General features: G+C 32.5%; 1 long non-coding RNA gene across 1 annotated transcript; it reads right to left on the minus strand.

Annotated features, from left to right (window-relative positions):
* Window positions 1–9,736: 9,736 nt before the first annotated feature.
* On the minus strand, window positions 9,737–20,833 carry LOC118189859 (uncharacterized). The gene is made up of 4 exons (XR_004758331.2): window positions 19,688–20,833; window positions 12,789–12,898; window positions 10,904–11,120; window positions 9,737–10,568 (listed from the first exon to the last, which is right to left on the minus strand). It is a non-coding gene; the product is annotated as an uncharacterized LOC118189859 (long non-coding RNA).
* Window positions 20,834–20,855: the final 22 nt, after the last annotated feature.

Raw genomic sequence — 20,855 nt, forward strand, 5'->3', positions numbered from 1 at the left:
AGGAGTTTCTCTCAGCACTATTCGATGGGAGGTTTCAATCTGAAACAGTTGTACTCAATCTTATGTGGTGGGTACACACATAAAACATTTTATGAAGCCAACAAAAATGTTTCACCTGCAGCTGTGTCTCACATAAGTCAAACAAACAAATATTCTGGACGTGAATATTCCTAAAAATGTTTCTTTTTAACATACTGTTTAAAGTAGTTAGAAGGCTTAATAACAATTTAAGTGGGATTTGAGCCCAAACTCTGGAATCTGGGTTAACAATTAGCCTCCATTAACCAATACTTTTCAGGGCTACATGAGAAAGAAATGTACATGACAAGATTTTAAAAGTACAAAATTTTTAAATTTTGAGGTAAACATTTGTTTAAAATGATTAATATTAAATAATTAAAGTTTATTACTATATTTACATCATGCATTAAATCACCTCGTCTGACCATGCAGTACTTGGACATAAAAAAAATCTTAATAGTTTTGTACAGCTTTTAACTTCTTAGCTATTAATATATCTTTTAAAATAATTAACTTGGAATTCCATATTGATGAAAAGAATTCTTTTTTAAAACATACTGTATTTTACTATACTGAGTTTTATAGTAATGTGTAATTTTTTGCATATTCTCGGTTACAAAAAAAAGAAATATTTCTTCAGTGAATAACAATACTTCTGCTGTAGTCAAGAAATTTTACAGAATAACGTATAAAAAGAGCATGCAATTTAAAATGCATGGTATATTGCGAGTTGCCGTTATGTTTTTCTAACCATAGCAATTTTAGCAAATAGGTTTCTTCATTAAATTGCTTTCTATTAGTATAATTATATTTGAAGAGTTTAAAAGATGTATCACAATTTATGTTGAATTTATAATATTAAAATAATCATAAATTCTTACCTAAATTTTTGAACAGTAGTACATTGAATTTTTTTAATTTTTATTACATATTCCCTTCAGTAAAGCTGGCTTACCATCCATTTTTTTATAAAAGCATTTGCTTATTATGTAACATTTTGAAAACCAAAAGTATTTTTTATATGTGTGTAACTTTTATATACATTATATGGATTTTATGAAGTATTTATATAGGATTCAGATAAAAATAAGATATATAATTAAATACATATATCATTTGCTTTAGAACTGGGTTGTCTAAACATTTTGCTAAATTCCATCTTTGGAAAACTTTAAGAAATGTACATATTTAAAATGTTTATTTTGTTGCTATTCTTATTATATGTAATCCAAGAATTGTTTTCATATTTTTAAAACAGTATGTAAATAAGAATTGTACATATAATGTGAATGTTTGTCATATGTATAAATCAGAATAAATTATAAACTGCTCTATATTCGTTTCATACTAGTATATCTAGCACACATTATTGATAATACGTATTATGTATACATAGGCAAACGGGATAATAATGATCATTTTCTAGCACCTGCTAAATGAAGATGGAGGCCATATTTTTGCTTAAAAAATTGCATCAGGTATTTTCATAGCAAAAAATTTAATTGCTTCACGAAATCACACCCAACTGGATAGAGAATTTAAAGCAACTACAAGATATATAGTATACCTAATGCTGTTTCTAATTTGATACTCTTTTTAAGCACGTCATTTTGATTTAACATTAAGTTATATTGTTAAGTCAAGCCAGTCTCAAAGAATTTTGTCTGGTCTAAATTCTGAGAAAAATTACTTTTAATTGTGGTATAGTAGTACATGCACATACAAATAAATTTCACTACAGTTAGTGCAATGCCTCCCCGCCATGTATAGTAATTCACATGACTATGTATTAGGTATTTCTTTTGTTTTCAAGTTGTGTGTATTTACAATTTCAAACAAATTATTTTATATCTTTGGAAGTCATTTAGTACGTAGCTGTATTTCAAAGTGAAAGAATCTTTAGTGAAGTTTATACAGTATAAATTTACTGATTTTGCTGAATGTTACTAAATTGTAAGTGTTCAAATTATTTTATTCATAATGTCTCAGCTATTTTTTGGTAGCCCTCATATAATGTTATGTAAATTAATCTATTACCAAAACAAAAAGGAAGGCAATTTTTTGGTACTTAAAATTCAAATTTTAGATTATTTGAAACTAGACAAAATATTAATCTGTAGGAAAGCATTTTGGAATACATGAAGCTACTGTAAGAACTATCAAGAAAAGGGAAGTTTCAGTTAGGAAGTTCTGGAACAGAAGTAACTGTTCATTATATGACATACAAGAAAAAATGGAAATGTCTCTGGTTAAGTTGATAGTAAAAGAGTACCAGTAGATGAAAATGCTATCCTCAGCAGTTAAACAGAAAGTGTTAATGTAAATAAAAGTTGGATAATATGGTTTGTTTTTTAAAAAAAATGCTCTTCATATCAATATTACGGAGAAAATTGCATCTCCAGATGAATCAGCTGCTAATGTAGTCTCGCAGGAACTTCCTAAAATTATTGAAGAGCATACACTCCTGATCAAGTGTTCAATGCAAGTGAAAGTGAATGCCGAACAGAACATATGTAGCCAAATTACAGAAAACTGTGGTTGGTTTTTAAGGTAGCCAAAGATCATATGAACTTATTATTTTGTTCCAATACTTCAGAAGATCATACACTGAGATAACTCCTAGTAAATCAAGCCCTAAACCCACAGTGAAAGTTGTAGATATCATTAAATGGGGAAATCATTTTGTCAAACATCCTAATGAAAAATACGAAATTTCAACCCAAACTGAAGTTGTTGGCAGCCTCATATGGAAAAGTACAGGGTGATTATAATTAAAGTTTAAGTTTCAAAACGCTATAAAAAAAGAACCACTGATGAAAATGATGTGAAATTTGAAAGGAATGTTATTGAAGAAGGCGGAAAGCGTACGGCAGAAGAAAAAATTTAGTTTCAAAAGTTAGCAACAGATGGCGCTGTAAGCGGCAAAATCACAACGAGAAGCGATTCGTAAAACAATGGCTAAGGTGGAAGTTACACATTAAAATGCTTTGACAAATTAGAATTGTTGAATAATTTTATTTGCATGACTGTACATATCACATCGAAAGGGACAAATCGGTTTCAAGAGTTTTGCGGCGACATACCGCATAAGAACCATTCATCAAAGAAGTTCGGAACTGTCGCGAGACTGGCACAAAACATGTTCAATATGGTGTTGTGTGCAACAAGTTGAAAGCGACAAACAGCATGTTCCACAACGGATCGCAGTGTCTCCGGGGTGATGTTCAGAATGTGTTGCGAAATGCGTGCCTTTAATTCCGCTAAATTTGCAATTGGAGCACGGAACACAGCATCCTTCAGATATCCCCACAGCCAGAAATCACACGGAGTAAGATCAGGCGATCGGGACGGCCAGGCTGTAGGGAAATGACGGCCGATAATTCGAGCATTTCCGAAATGGCGCCTCAGCAGCTGCTTCACGGGATGTGCAATGTGCGGAGGAGCGCTATCTTGCATAAAAATGATTTCATCCACACATCCACGCTGTTGCAGAGCTGGAATCACGTGGTTGCGCAAAAGAGACGCATACCTCTGACCAGTGACGGTTGCAGTAACTGGACCGGAAGCACTCTGCTCGAAAAAATGTGGTTTTAGGATGAATGATGCCGTAAAGCCACACCATACCGTGACCTTTTCAGGATGAAGTGGTACGGGGTGCGTTGCCAGTGGATTTTCTGTTGCCCATATTCGACAATTCTGGGTATTCACGTATCCTGTCAGATGGAAATGGGCTTCATCTCTCCACAAAATTTTCCACGGCCATTCATTATCCACTTTCATGCGAGCCAGGAATTCTAACGCAAACGTCTCCCTAGCTGTCAGGTCAGGCGGAAGCAACTCCTGCACATGGCCAATTTTGTACGGATAGCATTGCAGGATGTTTCGTACAATTTTCAGCACCGTGCTCGTAGGCCTGTCCAATGTTCGGGCAATTCCTCGTGCACTGCACGGTTGCACACCACCGGCCGACCCCTCCTGTAATGCTGTGGCCACTTCTTCAACTACCGTCGAATGCACTCGTTTTCTCCCTCTACCAGATTGCACATCAAACGAACCTGTCGTTTCGAATTTTTGCATCATTTTCTTTAGACCTACGACACTCATTGGACCAACGCTTTCTTTTATACCCTTCAGTGTCCTGAATTTTTGCAGAGCTACTCTTGCACAATCATCATTCTTGTAATACAGCTTTACCAGCAGAGCGCGGTCCTGCAGTGAAACACCCATGGTGAACGTCTGAGACGCGAAATGAGGAACAGCCTGGTATCTGACGGCTTTATAACACTGAAATTTAACTAACATTTTAATTTGTCTTCTTCCGCTTGCAGCGCCATCTGTTGCTAACTTTTGAAACTAAATTTTTTCTTCTGCCATACGCTTTCCGCCTTCTTCAATAACATTCCTTTCAAATTTGGCGTCATTTTCACGAGTGGTTCTTTTTCTATAGCGTTTTGAAACTTAAACTTTAATTATAATCACCCTGTACATATGAAAGGTGTAGCTATCAATAAACTGTCTCTTCACTGTATAAGAAGCTGCAGGTGACCACTGTTATCTTTACAGAATGATTTAGTTAATGTTTCCTCGAACTAACCAAAATGTAAATACAATGATTGATAACACAATATTTTCGTGAAAGCACTAAAACAATAACAGCAGAGAAAGCTCGATTTTGCTCAAGAGACTCATGCATGCAGAAAGACAATGATGTTCATATCACTTCTAGCAACAGCACTCACATTCCACTTATGCACAAATATATATTGTTAGAAAGTTAAACTGAATAAAATCTTTTGTGTAAAAGAGACTTTTTGGGGGAGGGGGCTAGGGTTCATGAAAATTTATTTTTCATTACATGTGTATTTTAGTGAAATAAAATAATGAACTTTACACTAATTTTTCATACTTCTTAATAATTATTTTTTGTGATATGGAACCAATTTTATCATCTTCTGCAGATACTTTTTTTACATGTATTATTCAGGAACATATACATCTTGTAAAAACGGAATCAGATTAGTATCTCCCTTGAACTGAGCCAAGAAACCCTCATGATAGTAACATTTTTTATAGTTGATCTGTAATGCATTTACAACAATAGCAGCACTTGTAGGTTCTTTATATAAAAACAAGAATTAACAATTCTCTTCAGTCGTACATCACTTTGCAAAGCAATTCTGAACATTCTACGTAGGGAAGTAATCTGGCATGTGTTAACTCTTTGAAATCCAGACCCTTACCTAAACTGTAACCTCAAAACACCGAAACGCCCGAAATACTTTTCCAATTTCCTCCCCTCCCCGTCCATTAACGCAGAAAATAGGTGTGAAGATTTCCAATGACATCCTTTGTACTTTCTAACAAAGATTCCATTAGCCTTTGACCCCGTTCTTTATAAAACTATTCTGAAGGTCAGACCAACAAGCTTTTCTGGCTTTGTTATGATCATGACTTAGATTTTGCTTATTTCCGTTATTTTTATAGGAAGTAATAAATTGATTAAAAATAAATATAATCCTTAAATTTTTAAACTGCAATTTTATTGCTGTTTAAAGCTTAAAAGCACACTGTACCACAAAAGAATCAACAACGAAATGTCACAAGCAAGCAAAAGATAAGAAACCTCTTAAGCGCTGTTCACACTGGGACATATCGAAGCTAACGAACACATCCAGAAAAAACCAGTTTTTTGTCACTATGAACCCAGTTGAAAAATCCGAACTTCACGCAGAACAGAGCTAGTCGACACATGGAACTGACCAATCAGGAGAGTATTTCAAATCAGCAGAAGCGCGCTAAGTTCAATAAACAACATGGCTGACGACATGAGCGAGGATTAAAGTCTAATTGCTGAAATCCAGCGACATCCCGTTATACGGGATAATAGACTTAAGGAATATAAAAATAAAATAAAAGAATGTGCTTGGATGATGATTGCAGATCGTCTCCATCGGAATGGTAAGTAATTTTCTTTTTTTTACATTTTTGTGTTTAGATTTTGAATCTGGAATATTAATTGAATTACTGATATCAATGACCTCAGATAATATATCTATTTGTATTATAAAGTTAGTAATGAAATTAAAAGTAGTGAAAGCAAAGCATGAACAAAAGCGTTAATGTAATATTTTTCTTCCTTCTAAACTTTTCTCTTCATAAAAAGAAAGGTACTGTTTATTGCTCATATAATAAAATAAATCGCACCAACTTTATAAACTCGTGCACACTCTAATTATTTGGAATAAAAATACTGATAACAACAATATAACATGTTTTTATTTTTCAAAACAATTTTTGATGATTTGAAATACTTAATACCAAATATATACTTAATGACCAAATTTTGAACAAAAGGAATAAATAACCCCTTGCCATACTTAGTCAACTCAGAAAAGAATAATGGTTATTATATAATACTGATACTTAGCATTCACATTTTTTTCAAGTAATGATAATTATCTTAATATTTTAACTTTTACTGCTTTGAACTAAGTTCAAAAAACTGCACCTAATTGTGTTCCAGTTAATGCAATATCTCACTTAAAACATTTCTTAAATTTTGCCTTGTAAACAGTTTGGGACAATGCTTTTAAACTTTTAATATCCATTTATTACAGTTGATGAGATTATATACAGGTGGCAAAATTTAAGAAAATTGTATTCGAGAAAAAAAAAAAGAACAGCCAAGAGTGGAGATGGGGCTAACTCTGTTCAAAAACCTTGGCCTCTTGTTGCCCAGATGTCTTTTCTGGCTCCTGTTGTGATTTCAAGAAAGTAAGCTATATCTCCATGTCTTCTAAAAGACTGCATATGTTTTTTTAAGGGACCTTCTTCTTGACAGATCATAATTTTTTTTTTATTTTTTGAAAATGGATTTATTTATGATGAATTATATATCAGATTGCCAGAATAAAATTTTTTATAACTGGTTGTTTACTGTGTTATTAAAAGTATAATGTCGATGATTAAGCCCTTATTTCAAGTTTGTGTTCAAATGTAAATAAACTGGCAGGACAGATAAGATCATCACTAGTATACAGTAGTGTGCTTAAATTCATAAAAATTCAGGTTTTTCATACGAATGTAAAAAGCTTGAGTTTCATTGTCTTTATACTAAGAATGACTTGTTTTCACTTGTTCCCAAAGCAGTTTTGTTGTAGACATGCTATTAATTACTGCTCATAGGTGATAAGAAATTTACTTGTCTACCATGTATTTTGGATCAATACATTTTCACAAAACATAAATCTACTCTGTATGTTCACATTGGTATAAGCATGAAATAGTACACTCATTGTTCAAAAGTGGATTGTTATATAATTTTTAAATGATTAATGATACACAAACTTAAATATAATGTCTTTTACTAGCCTCATGCTGTTTTTGAGATAAAATGGTTTTAACTAATTATTTGTTATGTTGTGACCATTCTGACTTTTTCTGTTTATACAACTGTCATAAATTATTACAGCATATTAACCATTATTGTACTCATTGATCTTCATATTCAAAATATAATTTCCCCAGTCATAATGACCATCTACTTGAGATGACTAGTTCTGAAAGTGATCAGTATTTTTGAGAACATATATATAAATACCACTAGCAAGTTTCATCTCTCAAACACTATCATTACCACAGTCTATATATGGTCATTTGGAGGCGATTATACTTTTCTTTGTATGTAGGCCCTTTCAGTAAAAACTTCACACCACACGCTAGCTACATGGGTATTTTTCATGGTTTAGCCCAGGAGTCGGAACATTGTAGCTGTAGTGTGCCAAACCAGTTTACCAATATGATTCATGATGCCGTACAGTAGGAAATATTTAAAACAATTTGATTCACACAGCAATACATGCAGAGTTAGGGAACAGAAGACGAGAATAAAGATTTAGAGTTTTATTATGTATTATTTTTTAAAAAGTGTTCATTAGAAAAATTAAGCACTGTGATGAAATTCTGGCAGCTAAACTTTCCTGACAGCGCAGAGAGTAAATACAGGAAGATTTACCTTTGTCTGATAATTTTCTTAAGAGTGGTGTAGAGTGCCACTGAGAATTGTACTGCGTGCCATAAGTTGTCGATGCCTGGTTTAGCCCACACGTTATGTGAATACAAGCCAGTTTTCTGAAGAAAGTCCTCTGTCATCATGTGCCTAACAAACACATGACGTCATATATATGACATGTAAATAATATATATAACCAAAGATTCATCTGTTTGTCTAAATCTTAACACATTTCTAAAACAAAACTAAATTTCCAAATATAAGGAGAAAGAAATCCTTAAAGTCATAAATTCAAGTTAAAATTTTATTAAAATTTTTTTGAAAAATAAGATCCCTCACTAAAAAATACTTTTAACTCGGTTATCAAGTTCACTTTTTGGTCCTCTGTTTTACAAATTGTATTCAATGATTAAATGCTTAACATTTTTTTACATGTTCAACTAAAGATTAATATTTATTCCCATCAATAATAAAGTAATCATAGTTTGACTAAAAAAATTTGATACTCTGTTTTATGCATATAATGACATTGTTTTTATTGCATTAATAATTTAACTAATTGCAGAATTTGTAACAACAGAATAACTAACAAATCAAACAGAAAATTTTTCTTTAAAATTCACTTTTGAGTATTTCAATAACATTCATATAAAAAAACTCTTTTCGGGGAATATGAAACATAGGTAACAATGAAGTTTACTTTTTATGTGACTTTGTAGTGTTTTCTAAATGTTGAATTAACAGGTCAAACGTAATGAATGGCCACTGAGCTTAACTCAATGGAGAACTGATATGTTAATTATTTTAAATGAACTTTTGTTGTTACCGCTTCTGCATTAAAGATTGCCATGCCAGAGAACATGAAAATGTCTCACCTTTATTAAAATTAAACTATTTTACACCACCAGTTAGTTGTAAAGCATGTTGGGAGCAAGGACTATGCAAGCATCATGGACTATGCATTTAACAGAAAGTTAGATATACCCAGACATTATTTTAAATTAATTTTACTTGTTGCTAATACCATATCAAAGAGTGTCATTGTGTTTTCTATCAATGACATGAACATGTTTTTGCTTCTACCATACAAATTAAAAGCTTTTACAATTGTTTCCCCTTTTACAAAAGTAAAATAATTTGTAAAATGAAACATACTTTTTTTTTTTTTTTTTTGCAGAACAATCACTAATGATACTTGGAATAAGGAGATAGAAGAAAATATGGAGCCAAGCCTCAATAGTTCTATACATGACTCAGAATTCGACTTGAGTGCTACTGTTCCTTCTGATGACGAAAGGGGTGTCACCGATTTAGTCCAGTCTGTCAATAATGACAGACAGGACAGATAGGGTCGATTTTAGCAGCTAAGCTGCTATGACAGGCTCCAAAACATCTTCATTAAATAATGGCAATTCAGCATCCAATGTCTGCACTAAAAAGAGGAAAAAAGATGCAACAGATGAAATTCTAGATTTCATGAGAAGTATTGACAGAAAAAGACGATGATGATCCCGACAGAAATTTCCTACCGAGTATGCTACCAAATTTTAAAGAATTAAGCAAAGAGGCAAAATACAAAGCCAAAGTGAGTTTTCTGAGCTTATTGCATGAGCTGGGAAAATAGATAAAATAGCTTCAACTCTTCCATGCTCATTGACTTCATTTTTTTATTTGCTACAAAATATATTACTTCCAAAGAGAAAATGTCTTTTTATTTTTTATTATAGAATATTACTAATATGCAATAAACATATGAAATTAGCTTAAATAACACACAATTTACATATACAAAAAGAAACATAAAGAGAGCAGAAAAACTAAATAAATTTGTTTTGCCAGGGAACAGCTCCTTCTTCATTAAAATAATGCATGAATCTTTCTCGAATGGCAGCTGCACATTCGGTAGCATTATTGGCACCTTGTCGACCAACTGATTGTAAATAGCCCTCATCTTGCCTCCACATGCCTTCTTGAACTGATCCATATTCAAACATAGAATCTGCATATCCAAATGGAGAGTAGCTCTTCGCAGCCTTACCCATTTCATTTCTCATGAGAAAATTATGCAAGCAGCAGCAAGCAAACACAATTCTATCTGCTTTGTCTGGCTGAACATTTAGAGTGTTTCGAAGTACTCTCCATCGAGCCGTCAAAATTCCAAATGCATTTTCGATGCACCCCCTTGCCAGACGATAATTGAATATTCTTTTATTCTGAGGAAGGAGTTTCCCTGGGAATGGCCGCAACATATTTGTTTTTAAAGGAAATACTTCATCCGCAATAAAAACAAATGGCAAAACCTTGTTACTTTCAGGAAGCAATGCTGGCTCAGGTAAAAATTTTGAGTTTTGTAACTTTCGACCTAGTGAAGAATTGGCAAAAACTCCGCCATCACTAATTCACCCAAAATTTCTAATGTCCATATACAAAATGCTATAATGAGCATCAGATGCAGCCATTACGACAATGCTGTGGAATACTTTATAATTTATATAGGACGATCCTGCATTTGGGGCTTGTATAGCAATGTGTTTCCCTATAATGAAAGGGAAAAAAACACTATCAATAAAAACATATAATATTTCATCATTCATGAATCTTTGTGAATATGTAATAAAGACATGATAAATTACAATCACAATTATTTTCTATAGAAGAAAATTTCAATGCTGAGGAAAAGATTATATTGTTCATATATTAAATTTCATTAAAAAATAACACTACATTTTGTCATTAATGGTGTTAAACTAGAATATTAAATATCATTATTTGTAATGTCATAGATATAATTATATATTCAACAACATTTAATTAAATAATGAACTTCCAGGGTCAATACTATATTTCAAAAATAAAAGGTATGCCACTAACCATCAACTGCACCAACACAGTTAGGAAAATTCCACTTGTATGAAAAACCATCTGCAACTTCAGTCCAGTGGTTTTGTGAACGTATTTCAGGCAAACACAATGGGCCTAAAGTCTGACAAATTGCTTCACAGGTCTCATGTATAATATTGCATACTGTCGATTTGCCAATTCTAAAGCTAAAGGAAAGATCTGCATATGTCCACCAGTAGCTAAAAACCTTTAAAAAATAAATTAAATTTAAAAAAAAACTCAATATCAGCAAGAAATAATACATATTTATTCTGAAATAAAATATCTGAAAAATAGAACTGGTTTGCCATTGTACACATGGAAAAAGAAAAATCTGAGGTAATATTTGTTAAACATAAGCTTGTTTTGGTAATTTTAGTTCATAAACTGTTTGTTCGAATATTTATGCGAGTCTATTTTCAGAACTTTTATTTATTTACTTTAAATAACTTTTTTCAAAACAAGCACGTTTATTAAAAAAAAAGGGGGGTCAATAGTATATATAATAGAAAAGTAAACTCATTTTGCTTATATTTAGTAATAGATAATTGCAAATATAATTCGAAAACACAACTTTCCAAAAACAAATATCAGCTATTGCATACTAACACAAGATATGCCTGATATTTCATAAGCATATTATTATAGCAAATAGAAGGGTAAAAGTATATTTACAGGTACCCATTGGTGATTTTTGGCGGTACATGCATACTGAGTTTGTGCAATTCTTTATTTTGGCTTTGTGTACCTAAAATCGCCACTACGCAATGCCAGAATAACAAGTCAAAGAATTGCACAAACTCGGTATCCATCTAACATACATACTTACTTTACCTTACAAAAGTAAAGAAACATAATGTATACAGTACAAAGTTAGTAATCCGGACTCGTCAGGATTTCGGCGATTCCAGATTAGGGGTTTTTCCAGATTATAGATCATCAATTTAAATCTAGTAAGATGGCATGCAGAAATCATACAATTAAAAATATGAAACTGTAATTTATGAAATAAAGAGCAATTATATGATCTGGGTATCAAAATTTACAAAAAAAAAAAGCTTAATATTTATTTGTTTACTTTATTAAACATTCATCATTTAGTGATGATCATCACTTTTAGCATAACGAACCCTATTTCTGTTAGTCATTGCAAGTGGGGTGTCGGAATCCACAAAATATTCAAAAAGTTCCTTTTTCTTTTTGCTTATGTCATATACAGTTGACTTTCCAATGTCCTTCCAATTGCTTCCAATTCCAAGCCTCGACTTTTGAGACTTTATTCATTTTTTGCAGCAATTCCACTTTTTGTTTGATGGACATCGAAACATGCTTTCGCTTTGTAGATCCTTTGGCAGCTCCAGAATTTGAAACTCTTTTTGACATAATCAAATGTTCAAGCTTACTTTTAATAAAACTGCCCTAACAGTCTGCAAAAAATAATAAGGCGGATCCAATTAGAATATTAAGGAACAGCACAATCTGCAACATTAACTGAAATGCCTTAGATTTTAGCCTAGCTTATACCATCCGTTATACATTAAACACGCATGTGTTAACGCATTATACGTTTACGCATGCGCATAAAATTTGTAGCTTTGAGGTACGGATTATAGATCGTTCTGGATTATGGACGTCCAGATTAAAGACTTTGCACTGTATAAGCAGGGAAAAAATTTCGTAGCATCAATTTGGCACCCCTTAGATGCTGCGCCTGGGGACAGATGTCCCCCCTTGCCACACCCTAGTTATGTAACTGTATATATGTATACACATGGAAAATATGTGTGTGTATGTGTGTACATATACTCACACACATTTTCTTTTACATAATTAATGAAAACCATAGAGGTTATTCAATTTATGAGTCTTTACTTACCTCAAACAAAGTGCCAGTCTTTCTGATGGAGAAATTGGCTTTCTTAAATGAGTCGTCGTCTTTTCAATTTTCTTTCCAATCAGGGAAAGCAGCTGATCAAACTGATTGCCCTATTAATAAAAAATAAATATATGATATAAATATATATATATATATATATATATACTACTGAGAAACTGTTTTATTTGAAAGCATCACTTAAAGGTGAAGCAAAAATGTTAGAATCATGTCAGGATACATTTGAGTTGTTATTTTCTGCACTTGAAAGCAGATATGAAAACAAAAGAGCAGTAGTTCATGCCTTTATTAATAATTTGTTGAACTTTGAAAAAATAAATGACTCACCTTCTCAGTTGAGATCACTAGTAAATAATGTTAAAAGAGATGTTTGAGATCTTTAAGTGTATTAGAATTTGATAGAAATAGTTTATCTGATGTTTTGATATTAAATATTTTGTTGCATAAATTAGATAGAGAATCTAGAAAAGCATTTGAACTAAATGTAAAATCAAATGAAATTCCCAAACTTGATGAATTTTTAGAATTTCTCGAAGAAAGATTTCACATTCTTGAAGAAATAAGCAAAGTTAGTTTTCCTAAGCAGAGCTATGCTACTAAAGTATCAAATCAATTAAGTCGCTCTAAAAATTTTAAATCCTTGGTAACTAAAACAAACCCTTTTCGAAAGTGTATTATGTGTAAAGAACCACACCCAATTTATCATTGTTCGAAATTTAAGAGCATTTCTGTTTCTGAGCGGTATGATTTTGTTAAGGAATATAAATTATGCATTAAATACCTTTCTCCATCACACGTATTATCGCAGTGTAAAGCTAAATTCAGTTGTTATGTCTGTAAGAAAGACACACATCATACGCTTTTGCATAAAAGTGACGAAAAACAAAATGAATCATCGAAAGAAAAGGAATTGATCTTGAACCATTCGTCAGTGAATGAGAAAGAGGACTGCCCTTCTCCCCCCACACAACTTTGATGGCAGCTGCAAATAAATCTAAATTTGTGTTAATAAATACAGCGATTGTTTATCTTCGTGATGTTTATGATGAACGAATTCCTTTTAGAGCCGTGCTTGATTCAGCTTCGACTTCTAATTTTTGTACTGTAGGTGTTATGAACTCATTAGGAATAAAAAAAGAACGAGCATTTATTCCAGTTAGTTGAATAGGCAACACTACTTTGAATGTTAAATTGCAAATAAAGACATGTTTATCGAACTTAGAAAAGGAAAATGAATGGGAAATAGAGTTATTAGTTGTTTCCAAAATAACTGACATGACACCATCGAAATCTATTGATATTTCAAAATTAAATATTCCAAAAGGAATAAATTTAACTGATGACGAATTTTTCAAAGCAAAAAAGGTAGATTTATTATTAGGAGCGGAATTATTTTTTGAATTTCTAAAAACAGATAAAATATGTTTAGAAGATAATGAGTTACTTCTTCAAAACAGCTGCTTCGGCTTTTTAGTTTCTGGAAGCATTAAAATTCCAAATGTAAAAAATTATTACTTAAATTATTGTTTTTTGTCAACAGAGATTAATTCGTTAAATAACTTAGTAAAATCATTCTGGGAAGTTGAAGAAGTAAATGAAACTAAACCTACAGTTAATTCTGAATTAAATTACTGCAATGAACTTTTTGAAAACTCACTTTACCGACATGCGGATGGAAAATATGTGGTTAAAATGCTGTTCAAGCCAGATATTGGTGAAAACATACAATTAGGGGATTCAAAGGAAATCGCTGAAAAAAGACTGAATCAATTGTGGAAACGTTTGTCAAGTGATTCTGTAATGAAAGAACTTTATGTTTCATTTTTAAGGGAATATGAATCATTAAATCATATGGAAAAGATGGAAGACTATTCTGAAACTGAAGGAGGATAATTTCTTCCTCATCATGGCGTGCTGAAACCTGATAGTAAAACAACAAAGTTACGCGTCGTGTTCGACGCGAGTGCCAAAACTACTAACGGTTGTTCATTGAACGACATATTATGTAAAGGTGGAATGATTCAAGAGGAACTTTTTTCCATCATGATACGGTTTAGAAAACACATTTATGCATTTACTGCCGATATCAAGAAGATGTTTCGACAAATTGAAATATTGCCATCGCAGACCAAATATCAAAAAATACTTTGGAAGGAAGATGATCATAAGCCTATAAAAATATACAGACTCAAAACAGTAACTTATGGCACAGCATGCGCTCCATACTTGGCACAAAGGATTCTTCAACAGTTAGCGAAGGATGAAGAAAAGGATTTTCCTGTAGCATCGAAAGTGGTCTTGGAAGATTTCTATGTATATGACTGTCTTACTGGATCTTCGAATTTGAAGGAATGCATTAAACAAATTCCAGAAAGATTTGACAGAATTGCTCCAAAGAGGAGGAATGAAGCTACACAAGTGGTGTACTAGTTTTGATTCGCAGAACTTAAATTTACAGAATTTTTCATTTGATTGTAATAGTAATACAACTGTGAAGTCGTTAGGTATGTTGTGGAATAATAAGAAGGATACATTGCAATATAAAGTTACTGTTAATGAAAAGCCTGATGTTACGAAAAGAGATGTTTTATCTCAAATAGCGAGATTATATGATCCTTTAGGTCTACTCGGTCCTATTATTAGCAAGGCAAAGATATTCATGCAAGCACTTTGGTTGCTTAAGCTAGACTGGGCAGAACAGTTACCACCACCTCTTGCCAATGAATGGAATTTGTTCATTAAAACTCTTCATAGTATAGAAAATATACAAGTACCTCGTTCCATCTTAAAAGAGACTTTTTCAATGCTATTTTACAGGGATTTGCGGATGCCTTCGAGACTGCGTTTGGGGCAGTCATATATCTTCAAAGCATTACAAGCCCTGGTGAATATTGTAGTAAACTTCTTTGTAGCAAATCTTGTGTAGCACCAATCAAGACCATGACTATTCCTAGATCAGAACTATCAGGATGTCTACTCCTGTCCAAACTCATGCAAAAGGTTTTAGAAGCTTTGAAACTCAAAATTTATGACGTTAAGCTCTGGTCAGATTCAAGCATTGCTTTAGCCTGGATCAATACATCACCACATCTTTTGAAAACCTTTGTGAGTAATAGAGTCTCACAAATTCAACAACTTACTTCTAACTAACCCAGCCCACATCATTTCCAGAGGATCAGATGCTACAACTCTTATATCTAACAAGCTGTGGTGGAAAGGTCCTGATTTTTTAAACAAGAACAATTTTCAAGATAAAAATGGACTTAGTGATGAGCTTTATTCTTCAGAACTGAAACCAGTTACGACTTCCTTGTTGACTTTAAAAACTGATTCATTCTTTGATGACTGCCTAAAAATAACTAATGATTTCTTGAAACTAATACGAATTCTTAGTTTACTTTTCAGATTTATTTACAACTGTAGGAACACAAGTGAGAAACGAACAGGTAGTATTAGTATAGATGAAAAAGAGCTGTCAAGGAATACACTCCTTAAATATATCCAAGGTAGGTATTTTGCAGAAGAAATTTCTTTGTTGCAGAAAGGTCTACATATAACATCAAGGAGTAAGTTAAAATAGTTTGATCCCTTCTTAGATGAAAAAGGTCTGATAAGGGTAGATGGTAGGATAAAGAATTCAAATTTAAGTTATAATCAAAGACATCCCATTATTTTGCCTGCCAAGAATAAGTTAACTGAACTTATATTTATTTATTTTCATGAAAAGGATTTTCATAATGGTCTATAATCACTATTAAATTCTATTAGACAAATTTATTGGCCCATTAATAGCAGGAATATAGCTAGAAAGATAGTCCCAAACTGCATAATTTGCTTTAAGGCAAAATCAATAATTTCTCAACAACTAATGGGAGAATTACCTAAAGAGAGAATTAATATTAACTTTACATTTAATTGTTGTGCTTTGATTACTGCGGCCCATTTTTGATAAAGTACAAAGGGCAACGCAAGGGTAACTATCATAAGATTCTTATATGTTTGTATTTTTGTTTGTATGGTGACAAAAGCAATTCATCTAGAGATTGTCGATGACTTAACCGCAGAAGCATTCATTGCTTGTCTGAAGAGGTTCTTTGCCCGATGAGGTAAACCAAAAAAAATATTTAGTGACAATGCAAAAAACTTTGTTAGTGCAAATACAGAAATTAAAAAATTAAAGAGTATTTTTCTAAAGCAGAGTGGAACTTTAGCTAATTTTCTAGCCAAGGAAGGTGTACAATGGAAGTTTATACCCCCAAGAGCACCAAATTTTAATGGTCTATCTGAAGCAGGAATAGAATCCTTTAAATTTCATTTTAAACGAACACTACGAAATTCACTATTAACCTATGAAGAATTTTTGACAGTAACAGTTCAAGTAGAGGGAATCTTAAATTCTCGCCCTCTTACACCGTTAACTTCTAATATTGATGATTTAAATGTTTTGACCCCTGGTCATTTCCTTATAGGTCGACCGATCAATTCAATAATTGAACCCAACTTAACAGAAGTAGATAATAACAGACTTAGTTTATGGCAAAAAACTACAAAAATGGTACAAAATATATGGAAGAGCAGGACTAAAAATTACTTGAGCACTTTGATTCAAAGAAATAAATGGATGATTACTAAACAAAATATTAAAATAGGGGATATGGTAGTGATCAAGGAACAAAATCTTCCTACCTGCAAATGGTTGTTAGGGAGAATTGTAGATGTGTTTATGAGAAGAACAACCTTGTGCTAGTTGTCTCTGTCAAAACCAAAAATGGTATTTATAAATGAGCAGTTACTAAAAGTGCTGTACTGCCAATTGAGAAATAATGTACGAATTTTTTATGTTTATTTGAAGGTTTGAATTGTAATCTATCATATTTGTTCTTTTCACATTGTAATTACAAGTATTATAATTTATGCATTAATTTACATTGTATCATTTTGTATTATATGAACATTATTACTTTTCTGAATTTTACTTATTGTATTGAAATTAATATTTTAACGCCGGGCGGGATGTTCGGTGTCTGAAAGAGTATTTATTGCTTGGCAGCATTGTTTTACGCCAAGCAGAGTTCGGCTTTAGTGTAACCCTAAAGTTATTTCGTTTTTGCCTTATTAGTATGTATGATTTTTTGACTTGATGTAAGAGCATATGGTTGCTCACTTTTAGCTAAGCTGCATAGGTAACTATAAACACATGTGTGTGCTAGTATTCAATAATGTTGTTTTTGTTAAAATAAATTTGTTATTATTAATATTACAGTCCACTTACTGAAATTAAGTTTCATTAAATAAGTTCGAGCTATCTTCGGCAGGAACAAATATATACATGTATTAATAAATATTTCCAAATGTTTTTCCTAAAATAGTTAGGGTAGTTAACTCATTTTTTTATAATTGATATCCCATCACTAGCAGTGACAATAAAAATTTGAAATATGAGAAAAATCAAGGCAACCTTATTTATCGAAATCAAGATAAATTTTCTGCTTGAAGTGAATGAAAAAATACTAAACTTACATTTACAATTTGGGTTAGTCTATATTTTAAGGTGCCCCTTGGATTGTCACCAAGTTTTTATTTAATTTATTGCCAAATTGTTGTTTCATTTATAGTAACCTGAGTAATTGAATGTTATAGAAACCCTATTAAGACATGATTGGTTGCATCATTGAGGTGAATTTGACTGATGGGGAAAAATATTTGTAAGGGCTTATTTCTGTGCTAGATGTCGATTAGTTTTTTGTTCCATTTGAGTGCTGCAATTATAATGCAAAAAAAAAACATGATGTGTTTAAGTACGTTGCATATTTTGTGCTTTGCATGGTAAAATGGCTGACAGTGGTAAACTTGGTGTGGTTGAGACAGAAGAAATTAAATTTTGTTGGATGTAATTCAACAGAATATTTTACCTAAACAATGATCATATCCAACTGCTGGAAGTCGTACAATTGTCTTTTTGATAATGGCTTCACATCTCAGTAAATCATACAGTGACATTTAAGGATCCAGAAACCAGAGTTCACCTCAACACTATTGAAAGTATGTGGAATATAATAAAATGGGATTTTCGGAAGAAATATCACCGACAGTCCGGCACTACGTAGGATATTTTTTATTCTTATTTTTGTGAATTAATGTGGCGACGGCAGTATGCATATTCTAGTTCAGATAACTTAAAAAAGTTTTTGGATGCTGTTAAGGAATTTTGTGTACCACAGATTGGAGACACAGAAATTTCTAAATAAGGTAAGTCGATATTTCCTTTTTTAAGTTATTTTTCATTGTGTGATTTAAAATGCAGTTTATGGAGCTTCAAATGGCTACAAATTTTGTTCAATTTTGACAATGAATAACTTTGTTTTAAACTTATATGACGTCATCATTCTCCTGATTTTTTAAAAGTAAAATCAGATTGATGTGTACATGGACAAAGTCAAGGCAGTGTGCAATGCCGAGATTCTGCAATTCTCTGATGTTTTTTTAAGTGAAAATAAATCGATGTGTACATGGACACAAAGTTTGTGCGATTCTTAGCACTGTTCAATTAGCAAATAAGCTAAGCATTTTCATTTTACATTGCAAATCATACTTTAAAAGGAAATGACAAATAACTAATCATCCTTCACGTAAGCATTCTTTTCTTTATGCATTTCTAAATTCTCAATGTTTAAGAAAAATGCAGAAATTGCAATTTTCAATTTATTTTTTGCAAAAAGCAGAAAATGTAATCTCCTTCATTGATTTTGATGTTTAGCAGGCTCTTAAAAAAACATGATGAGCATGGATTACAACAAAACTGTATATTAAAATTTGAAATTTTGGGAAATGCTACTATAACATAACTATATTATTGTTATATTCAATGAAATTGTACTTACCGACATCCTCGTAAAATTGAAGAATAAGTCATGATAATTCTCTCATAGATGAGGTAGCAAAGCAGAATGATGTCCATGAATTGCTCTCTGCTGGTAAATGGATTTCACCCACTCACTTCGTGGCTTTTTTACTAAAGTCTTATACAATACATATGCTGCAAGAAGAAAACTCTGCAACAAAATACATTTTCGTTGTTTTCTGCTCACCACACGTTTCAATCAAACAATTTTTTTTCCGAAGTCACTCTATCACTCGAAGATTAACGGCGGAACACCGTCTGCTACGAAATGTAAACAAATGAAAGCATGCACGAGCTCCTACTTGCTTATTGGCTGTCACTAGTGGATGCTTCTAGTAAGTGTGAACGAGTTAGGTTAGGTAGAGCCTTGTTTCATGCGCTGATTAGCTCCGATAGCGTCATTGAGTATCAAGTCTGAACGGGCCTTTAGGACAAGCTGTCTGCAGTAAACTGATACAATGCATTTGGGGAAACTGCACCTGCTACTGTATACCTTAGGAGGAGAGAAGAAAACAAGATTACAATCTCAGCCGTTTTCGAGCGGTTCTGGTTGTTTTCAATGTAGGGCCGTGTCGGGCGGATTGGTTGTGAAAGAGTTAATATGAACATGAAACATCCATGATATCCATGCAGCTAAATGATATCAGCTGGAATAATGCAAAATGGTTATTTTAGGCCCTTGAACATTATCAATACAATCATTGCTCTTTATGATTATTTGTATACCAACTTTAATTGCACAGCACTACTTGAATCCTTGCAGCTTTTTTAAATACCTGGAAAGCGAGAACGCTGCAGTCATAACATACATAGCAAATTTGATAATATTTTAACCTAATTAAAACATTTCTCACATACATTAAAGATACATCAGACTTGATCCGACTTGAAATATCAAGGGCAACTTATAATATTTACTGCAGAAATAATAGGTGGACCGGAAAGTAATGTCGTTTCTGCGCATCTTGACAACAACGTGCTAAGGGCAGAAGTGGAAGCAAATCCATGTCAAACACTCTTAACCAACCTTGGTCAACCATCCAAGAACACTTAAAGCAGAATGGAAAAATAAGCAAAGTAGGTGTTTGAGTCCCCCATAATCTGTCCGAAGAGAACAAAGCCAACCGATCCACCACATGCAACGTATT

Source organism: Stegodyphus dumicola, chromosome 1 (genome assembly GCF_044657685.1).
Source record: "Stegodyphus dumicola isolate Sdum_Otavi_A_Nest chromosome 1, ASM4465768v1".
NCBI lineage: Eukaryota > Metazoa > Arthropoda > Arachnida > Araneae > Eresidae > Stegodyphus > Stegodyphus dumicola.